Source organism: Sphaeramia orbicularis, chromosome 21, assembly GCF_902148855.1.
Source record: "Sphaeramia orbicularis chromosome 21, fSphaOr1.1, whole genome shotgun sequence".
NCBI classification, from domain to species: domain Eukaryota; kingdom Metazoa; phylum Chordata; class Actinopteri; order Kurtiformes; family Apogonidae; genus Sphaeramia; species Sphaeramia orbicularis.
The window spans coordinates 39,408,846-39,419,565 of NC_043977.1; the positions used below are offsets into that span (position 1 = coordinate 39,408,846).

General features: G+C 35.8%; 1 pseudogene; it reads right to left on the reverse strand.

Moving 5' to 3' along the window:
* Positions 1-1,019: 1,019 nt before the first annotated feature.
* Positions 1,020-10,720, reverse strand: part of LOC115412297 (glycerol kinase-like) — a 39,028-nt pseudogene continuing 29,327 nt past the window's right edge.

Below are 10,720 nucleotides of genomic sequence, written 5' to 3' on the forward strand. Positions count from 1 at the left end.
ACAAAATCATTTTAGTTCTGGTTCCACATACAGACCAATTTGATCTAAAGTGGATCAGGCCAGTAAAATACTATCACAATAACCTGTTAATAATGACAATTCCAATTTTTCTCTTTGTTTTAGTGTAAAAAAAAAAAAAAAGTTAAATTACATGAAAATGTTGAGATTTCAAAACTATCCTTTCACAAAAAATGTGAATAAAAAAATAATGTGAAAAAATGTGAAATTTTTCCATTTCTGTCATGTAGTAACTCTCTTTTTTGTTTTTAGAAAGAGAAAACTAAAATCAATCCGTTTTCTAAAGTTGGTTTATCTGTTTTGACACTGAAAAAAAAAAACGCCTTGGAATTTAATTTTAATTCCTCTATTTTAAAATGAAAATCAATTAACTACTAGTTTTTCCTTTTGTTTCTGAAAAGAAAACCCAAATATTAAAAGATACACGGATCAAAATGGCTAGATATCAACTCTTAAATTAAACTCTTATGAGCTATTTTTGCTGCTATCATTATATTTGTCCAAATAAATGTACCTTTAGTTGTACCAGGCATTAAAATGAACCAGAAATTGAAGAAAACAAGGGGTGGTCTAATAATTTTTTCTGCGACTGTATGTCAGAACTCAGTGTATGGACACTAATGAACATCTGTAACATCTGTTCAGTGTTGGGTTTGGTTCCTATGTGTCCCGTGTCAAAAAGAGAAACCAAACAGTACGTACAGAACCGTATGGTTTTTGCTACAGTGATGAGGTACATGTGCTTTATGATGGAGCAGAAGGCAAGTTCATGGTATTTAAGGTGGTTCAGGAGCATTTTCCCTTTTCAGAGAAGGAAGAAGAGAATCCAAAAGCTGTACAGGTCGAGTCTCTTCTGTCCTGGTGGCACTTGAGGTCGATCTTACTGTTCTTAGCCACGTCACAGCGTTGGGATACTACAGTACATTTTTGTCGCAGGCTTCACGTCACTCATTAACGGCTGAATGCTGCATCAAACTGCTGTCTCGCCTTCTATTTATCTGCTCTTCCACATCACTCAACATGTTAGCCATGTATCCTTGTTACTGCTGGGGATCTGAGAGGTAAACAAATAAAAATAAAAATCAGAACATGTAAGGACAATTGTATGTAAAGTACATGATTGAGTAGACAGCAACTGGGCTTCTTTTGGTTCTTGAAGATGTTACATCATGCTCACTTAAACCATCTGTTGACACGAAGACGCAAAGTTCAAAGACAAATGAAGCAGCAAAATATGTTAAACTGACCATCATTCAGCAGGGAGGTGGCACCAACTGTCAGCATTAACCCATAAAGACCCAAACAGCCACTGGCAACTAAAAGCATCTACTGATCTAATAACTACTGATCCACTAATCCTATCAATACATGTAAATAACTGGTGTAAAATACAGTTCATCTTGAGCACCCAAATTAGCATGTGGCCAGTTAATGAAAATTTTGACATTTTTACCATGTCTTCATATATGTTTTAATAATTTTTTTATGCAGTAAAAAATAAATTAAAAATAGAACCAGTTCTATTCCAAAGCTAAAATTTTGTGCACCACATCTTGAAACATAAATGAAGACATGGTAAAAATTTCAAAATTTTCATTAACTGGCCACATGGTAATTTGAGTGCTCTAATAAAGAGTATTTTTGTGAAAAATTGAAATCGACCCATTTTATTCATTGCCTCACAGCAACATTTTTCATTAAAATGTAGTCTTTTTGCAGTATACTGTTGCATCTTGACCATAAGAATCCATGCAAAAAAAATGAGGTCTCTCCATTCATCCATTATGGCACAGTGCAAGCCTGAAGAGAGAGGACATTTGGAAGAATGAGCCTTTTGGCCTGATTTCAAGGCCTCATGGACCAAACATGAAGGCACCTACAATTATTTTGATTTTGAAAATATGGTCTTTTCAGGGGGATTTCACCCCAGACAGTAAGTTTCAGCAGTGTGGCTTGAATACCTAAGGAGATATAGTTCCTCAACGTTGGCTGAAAAGCAAATTTGCAAAATTAAAAAAAAAACAAACATTCATTTTCAAAGGGCTGTATCTCCTAAACTATTACAGATATGACATTAAAATTTTGGATGTGTTTGTTTATCTGGTAGGTGAACAAGTGTGAAATTTTTCAAAATTTTCTGAGGGGGTCATGCGGGGCACTTTCCGCAATCTGGTTGATTTGGGATGGAATGACCCTTCACCAGTAAAACCCATGGAGTTGGATCAATGACAGTGGATGGAGACACTTGGTTTATGTTCAGTTAATGATATCTTTCCTGAAAAAGTTACTTTTTCTTCAGTTTTCTCTGTTTCTAACTTAAATCTGAGCTTTTATGAACATCTACATGATCAGTAAATTAAATATAGAAAAATACATGATTGACACTGAAAAAATAACATAAAATACAGAAGATAATATTATAAGAAATGGTCGATCAATCACTTAAGAAAAGTTATATATAGAGAAAAAACATTCTTTGAAACTGTCACATAATTAGCACTGGGTTAGGACTGACTACAGATTATAGAATACATGCCCTTAAATTTGATGTATAATGTATTTTACTAGATTAATGATTCGATGATTTAAAAGAATGTGGATCACTTCAGCATAATGCTGCCTGTAACAGGGTGAATGGATGTGACACAATATCGCTCCCTGAAGAGGATGGACCCACAAATATGAACCCTGTCTATACAGAAGGAAACAAAAAGTGGTGTGTGGTTTGTCTGCAAGAAAGAAGGAAGACCCAAAGTTCCTCAACATTTTATTCTCCACAGTATCTGAAGTGAAAATAAGACTGTGGGACTTTACACCTTCACAGTTTCTGAGGGACATTTTCCTACAACTAGTCCTCATCAAGTAAAAATGGCATGTTCAGCAAATGGCAATGATTTTAGATTCTCAGCATGAAATGGTTGAAAAAAATAGAAAATAAATACATGTACTGTTTGTCTGAACAGGCAGGCTACACTGTATGCATGGTCTGCTATGATGCAAACAGACATTTGTGATTTGTTTTTAACCCATACAGACCCAGCGCTACTTTTGTGTCAGTTCCCAAATTAATCTTTCTCTCTATTTAACCTTTCTTACATTATTTATCACCATTTAATATAATATTATCCTCTGTATTTTGCGTTTTTTCAGTGTAAATCATGTATTTTCCTATATTTACTTCAGTGATCATGTAGGTGTTCATTAAAGCTCTGAGTTAATTTAAATGGTATTATATCAAAACAGAAAAAACTGAAGAAAAAGTGTCTTTTACAGTAAAATCATTCATTAACTGAACATACACCAAGTGTGTCCATCCACTGTCATTGATCCAACTCCATGGGTTTTACTGATGAATCAATGTTGTAGAAGATGACAGTGTTTCCATGGTAACTACGGCGCCTCTGAACGCCCAAATGGGTCATATCTGATGACCATGAAAAGACAACAAACTGAATTTTATATCAATTATTTAAATGTATTGATAGGATTAGTGGATCAACAGTTATTAAAAAGTTTAGATTGGTAGATGTTTGGGTATTTATGGGTTTATCAGGAGTTTATGAAAAATGAATAATGCCTTATACTTTTCACATTAAACAATACAAACATAAGAAGTTGTGTCTTCAGGCAATCTATTGTTTTTAATGTAATTGTACATTTGATTACCACCTATTAAAACTATTATTCCACACATGCAATACTCTGACGGACCACAGTCAACTATGATTACAAGACACATTCACTGTGGGATCATTTATACCACACAATGCTCATGCATGTCACAAAAAATGTCATGTTTGCTTTTTTGCTAAGATCTCGTACTGATGATGGAGAATCACACCACTGTGTTTTATTCTCTCACAAAGATTCTCTATGAAGTTCAGATCTGGACTCTGAGGAAGCTAATCCATGTGTGTAAATGCACTTATACTCCCTGAATCATTGTTTTCCATTTGAGTCTGATGAATCCTGGTATTGTCCAAGTTTTATGCTCTTAAACTGATGGTTGTTTAAGAAATGAGACGCTACTCACTGTAACAGTCAGAGTTTAAGAACAAATTAATTGCTGCAGTAATTATCCAATAGAAGGATCCGATCTATTTCTTTAGTTCAGGGTTTGTACACATTTTTCAAGCACTTTTCAGGGTCATTTTCAATTTTTTCCAGCACAGCAACTAATTGCTGGAGTAAATACATATCTACAGGAATACATATACTCATGATAATTTTTTTCACTTTTTATCTCAATGATGTAATTGTATTATGCTATAAACACCTAAAAGAATGTTTCATATTAGCAAAAAGTTTATAAATTAAAGGAGAACACAAAGTTTTGTCTAAAAAATGTGTTCTTCAACCACACTGGCACTGAGCCAAAGATTAAGATAAAAATGTACCCTGAGTCAACCTGAGAGTACCTGGTAATTTTCTTTTTCGACATAAAATTTTATTTTTCAAAATGTATCACCTCTCTGAAAGTAGATTTGGCTTGAGTTAATATTAAAAATAAATACATAAATCACAGAGTTATAATTGCAAGCACTTTCAAGCACTTAAACTAAAATTCAAGCACTTCTCAGACCTTAAAAACACAATATTGAAATTCAAGCATTTTCAAAGATTTCAAGCACCATATGAACCCTGTTAGTTAAATCTACAAGAGGACTGTGTCATTACAGTCTCTAAGCCAGTACCTTCTCAAAACTGGAACAGTGTGGACAACAAATTACTGTGAGTATCCCACACTGTTCCATTTCAACTAATCCATAGTCTCACTTTAAACTCCTGAACCTGTGGAAGCCTCTTAGACCAAAAGTGAAATGTCTTCAAGAACCAAAAGAAGTCATAACAATCACCTGCATGATTGAGAATCTATGGACATGATACTGAATGTATGAGAGGCAAAACAGTTAGTTCCATCAACTGGTATAAGAAACGCTTCAGACCAAACATTCAATGAGACAAAAGAAGTAATAAATATTTTGGCATGCACACCCACACAGGTCCCACAGTAGGGCAGACTGATACAGAGTCACTCCACATAATTCATACTTTTACTTTATAAATAATCATTTCCCTTTTGGTAGGTCCTTAGGATCATAATATTTTATTGTTAATATATGTTTGAAGGACCAACAAACGAAAGTTAGATCTGCTGATGAATAAAGCAACAAATATAAATTAAATGGACTAAAGACTTTGAAGGTATTTAATTAAAAGTAATAAGTATGTTTTTGGTCAAATTAACCCTTTCATGCATAGTGGTCACTCCAGTGGACAGTTATTCTCCATCTGTTCTCTTGTATATTCATGGATTTAGTTGTTTTAGTTCCATATCAGCCAACACAGTGGACACTTATGCACCATCCCATAATAATACACTGACATTCATCCCATTACTGTAACTTTGCTGTTCTTGATAAACCTGATCTGCAGTAACATGTTTGAGTGTAAATCAATTGTTCAGTTGTTAATTGTTATTAGACTGTAATTAACAGGTGTTTTTTTTTTTTTTTAAGTTTTTGTTTTTTTACATATTATCTCCATGAAGTGAATAATAAATAGTTGAGTAATATAATATAATAATAAATACTATTAGAGTATGTTAAAATATGAAAAAACATATGATTAGCAGCATTAAAAATGTTCTTATTGCATAGTTTTCCATATCACTTTCTGATATTAGGTTTTAAATACATGTTTCTTTACTTCAAAAATGAAATGCATGATCTCAGGCTGAGTGGACATTTTTGTAACCCCTTAAAAAAAACAAAAAAACCTTGATCGCATTGTTTTTTTATGCCTAAAGAGGAACAAAAACACTCAGGAAATATTGACAAAGGTTCCATAATTCATGCATGAAAGGGTTAAAGTTGATAGTGTCTAGCTCTCATTTCTTCTCATCCTTGCTACACTTTTACAGATAAGTCTGTTGTTAATAATGGACAAAAATGTGTTTTTACTGAACATGATGTACACTGAAGTTGACCTTTTGCATATAAAACACCATCACTTCATGATTTCATCCTTTTATGTGTGAAATGTTATCACAATTTGTGTGTGAATACTTGAGTCAAAGCCAAAAACATGTTTTGTGACGCCACAGGGACCTTGACCTTTTTGACCTTTTCTTCGAGTCCAAGTGAATGTTTGTGACAGACAGACGATCTGAGGACACAGCGTCTCCTGTATCAGTCAAACCCCCAAACACACCGGTGTTAGTGATGTCCAACAAAACACGTGACTCCATCACAACATGAAAACTGTCACACGTGGCATGCAGCAGTAAATATCGGACCTTAGGGGTCCGCTCTTGTGGGGGGAGGGGTGGGTGGGACCCCCCAGGGGCTGCCGTTCACCTTCTTCCCTAAACCTGTTTTCGGTAGATGACAGAGAGAGAGCGTCCAGGGGGATCACAGTCAGACTGCTGCACTTTATCACTCATAGTTCAGGACAAAGCATCAGACACAAAATACACCTCACTTTTATCTCCATAGAATCTACTGGGATATTTTCCACAGGTTAATGAAGACACAGACAGTGCAGGTGATTACCGTTGGTGTTGCAGCATGGCTCTGTGGTCTCCCAGTTCATGGCTTTCTGAACCGCTTTCTTCCACCGAGCAAAACGGAACTCACTCTCTGCGAAAAGTGTCAAAAAAAGAAAAACGTCATCGCATAAACTATCTTCTGCCACTTATTTTATAGAGACAAAGCATTTTTTTTTTCTATTTGTAAATCATTTTGTCATTCAATCCATGCATAAGACGATAACACCTTTATTGTCTATTTATAGTCTCCTGAACCCCCGACTGTTTATTGTTATATTCTATGTTTATAGTTAGATTGTTACCTCCGCCAAGGAGGTTATGTTTTTGTCGGCGTTGGTTTGTCTGTGTGCAAGATAACAAGATAAAGTTATGGATGGATTTGGATGAAAATTTCAGGAAATGTTGATACTGGCACAAGGAACAAATGATTAAATTTTGGTGGTGATCGGGGGGCGGACTGATCTGCCTTGGTGGAGGTCTGCGCTCTCCGAGCGCTTTTCTAGTATTTTTATAGTTTCAATCTTCATTTATGGCTGAACTCACACTTATGATTTACATTTACACTTAACATTTCTCTGCATTTACAACTAGAAGCACTCGGGGAGGGCTGACCTCCGCCAAGGCAGATCAGTGGACCCCCTGCCCCCCCCCGCCATCACCACCAAAATTTAATCATTTGTTCCTTGTGCCAGTATCAACATTTCCTGAAATTTTCATCCAAATCCGGGGCACTGATCTGCCTTGGTGGAGGTCTGTGCTCTCTGAGTTCTTCTAGTTTATATCTATATTCTTTTCTTGTTTTTTCTACTATGTTCATTTAGCATCGTGGGGCCTTACAGTCTTGTAATTTTAGTTTTCTGGATGGTGCATATGGCAAAAACTGACAATAAAGCTGACTTTGACATATTAAAACACACTGACTGACACACATCTTTTAATGCTCTCTTTCACAGTTTACTGTTTTTAAATGGTATAAATTTTTGTTGAGTTCCACTTTCTGGATCTTCCTCCTTTACAAATACTCTACTGTGGGTCAGTGCTGTCAATGGTCAATGGTCCAGACTAGTAAACTAATAGCATAATAACCTATAAATAATGCCAACTCCAAACTTTTTTCTATGTTTTAGAGCGAAAAAAGTAAAAATATATCATGAAAATATGAATAACCTTAACCAAGTAAAAGATGAGATGTCTTAAGAAAAACAAGTGCAATTTCAACAATTATTGTGAAAAGGTAAATACTTTCATGTAATTTTACTTTTTCGTCCAAAGGTCCAAAAGGTCCAATGGTCCAATTACAGTAAAATAAAGAGAAAAATTTTGTTGTAATTATTTATAGATTTTATGATAATATTTTATTGATCTGATGCACATCAGAATTGATTGGTCTGTATGTGGCCCCTGAACTAAAATGACCTGACACCCTTGATGGTTAATATCTTTAACATTTTTGTATTTCACAAATTCATCCCAGGGGCCAGATTGGACCCTTTGGTGGGCCAGTTTCGGCCCACAGGTTGTATGTTTGACACCCTGCTGTAGCTGATTAAAAACTAAACTAAAGCAAGCATTTAAAACTGCTGAAAAACAGAACATAGAACAAATATAATAAGCCTTATAAGAGTTACTGTATATTTTGGTGTTATGCTCATGGGTTTATTGCAGGGGTCTCAAACTTATTTTTTTTCAGGGGCCACATTCAGCCCAATTTGATCTCCAGTGGGCCGGACCAGTAAAAATAGCATAATAACCTATAAATAATGACAACTGCAAATTTTTGTCTTTGTTTTAGTGCAACCCCCCATTAAATTATGAACATATACACACACATATATATATATATATATATATATATATATATATATATATATATATATATATATATATATATATATATATATATATATACCTGAAAAAACAGAAATTTCTCAAGAAGAATAAGTGCAATTTTAACAATATTCTGCCTCAACTTCTCATTTATACTTGTGTGGATTGGATCTACAAAGACACTAAACTTTTAGTGAGGGGCAGAAAATTGTTAAAATTGTACTTAATTTTCTTTATACATTTCAGATTCTTTATATTTGTTCAGGTTCTTCACATTTTATTGTTACAAGATAGTTTGTAAATGTGAACATTTTCATAATTTAATGTTATTTTTTGCACTTTGAAGTTGTCATTATTTATAGGCATAATGTAATATTTTTTTCACATCAAAGCGAGAAGAAAATATGGAGTCATTATTTTTTGTAGGTTATTATGCTATTATTTTACTTGAGATCGTATTGGTCTGTGTGTAGACCAAACTAAAATGACTTTGACAGCCTTGACTGTGGAATTTTTGCACTTTGTAAATTCATCCCACAGGCCGGATTGGAACATTTGGCCCCTGGGCCACATGTTTGAGACCCCTGGTTTATTGTGAAACTGCTGCTCGTACCTTCACAGTTGATTTGAGGCTCATACTTTTCACACATGACCTGTGGGAGGTGTCCGGGGCTCAGGCTCCACACATCCACCCCCTCGGCTGCACCCGCTGCCATGGCTGCACCCAGGGCTGTGGTCTCTGACATGGTGGGTCTCACTGGATACACAACACACATGCATGAAAGCAGAATCACAGTCCTTCATGTGTGTGTTTTTTTAAATGGGACAAAAGTCAGGACAACAGAGAGGGGGCAAAGGCCACTTTCAGGTTAATATCAGTGGTTCTTCATATTGACAGGGGAGGTTCACAGTGGAACCACAAGAGATAATGTAATTTAAACATTTACTTTTTACAGAAATGTCTAACGGACTCAGTTTAGAACATGAACAGAGCATCTACTGGTAGTGGGTGGAATTAGTTTTCAGGGCAGAGATCAGAAATAGCTAAGGATGTCAGTATAAACTATAGAAACACTTGTTAGGAGGTGAGTGGGTTGTACACATGACTGTCATAATAAACTGGGGTTCCTCTCATTTCTCTGTTTTGTGCCTCATTGATGCCACTATTCTAAAACTTTCTGCCACTTCTGCTTGTGCCCTGAAGATCGATATCAGTACGAAATCCTTTAGGAAGACTCGTTTCCTAAAATGCACATTGAGCAATGAGGATCAAGTATTGAACATTCTAGCTAGGGGAGCTGTATTCAATGACGATGATGACACCAAACACAGCACCTTCACAACAGCTCATGACCTATCATCCAGTGACCTAATAAAAGGTGACTTTGAAGGATCTCAGTGTGAGCCTGACAGGCAGTTGTTTGCTTCATATGTAATCTGCATTTTCTCTCAAAGTATTTAGATCCCATGTTGCAACATCAGATGTACACTAATCATCAATATATGTTCAGTAGACACATGCATGTGTTTATAGGGTCCACTCACCTACAGGCATACAGAGAATGTCTGCCTGCAGCTGCATCAGTAGTCTGTTGGACGTCATGCCTCCATCCACCTGTAGCTGCGTCAGGGGGATTCCACTATCCAGGTTCATGGCATCTAGAATCTGAAACACACACACATAAACCTCTCTTTCAGTAACACGTAATAAACTCAAGACACTGTACCACAAATATACCTGACAAGTTTGTTGTGGCATCTGAGAAACATCTTTGAGAAATTTTCAGCTGTTTCAGAGCTTGAATAAAACACTCCCTCAAAGCAAGCGGAGGGAAGATGTATAGATGATGTGAGGATAAGATGACGGACTGGAAAAGACACTCACCTCTCTGGTCTGAAAGCAGACGGCCTCCAGAGCAGCAAATGCCAGGTGGTTTCTGTTTGTGAACTGAGTCAGCCCACAGATGATACTGGAGAACACACAGAAGAACACCAGATTTGATGAGAATGTGTGTACATATGTTAATATAACCATGTGGAGCTGTTTCCTCACCTATACTGTACTGGCATATTTGCACTAAATTGCAATTCATATGTTCATTGTTCCTAATGTGACGCAAAACTGCTGACTACAATGTCACTTTAAAATTCTCCAAATATCATACCTTTATCTCTAATTTATAATTATGTCCCTTGCCCTATGAATGCAGTGCATGTACATTCAGTGGCCACTTTATTAGGTACACCCATTCCACTACATGTTAAAGAAAATATATAAAAATTCAATCATAAGGCAACGACTCAGTTCATTAAAGCATATAGACA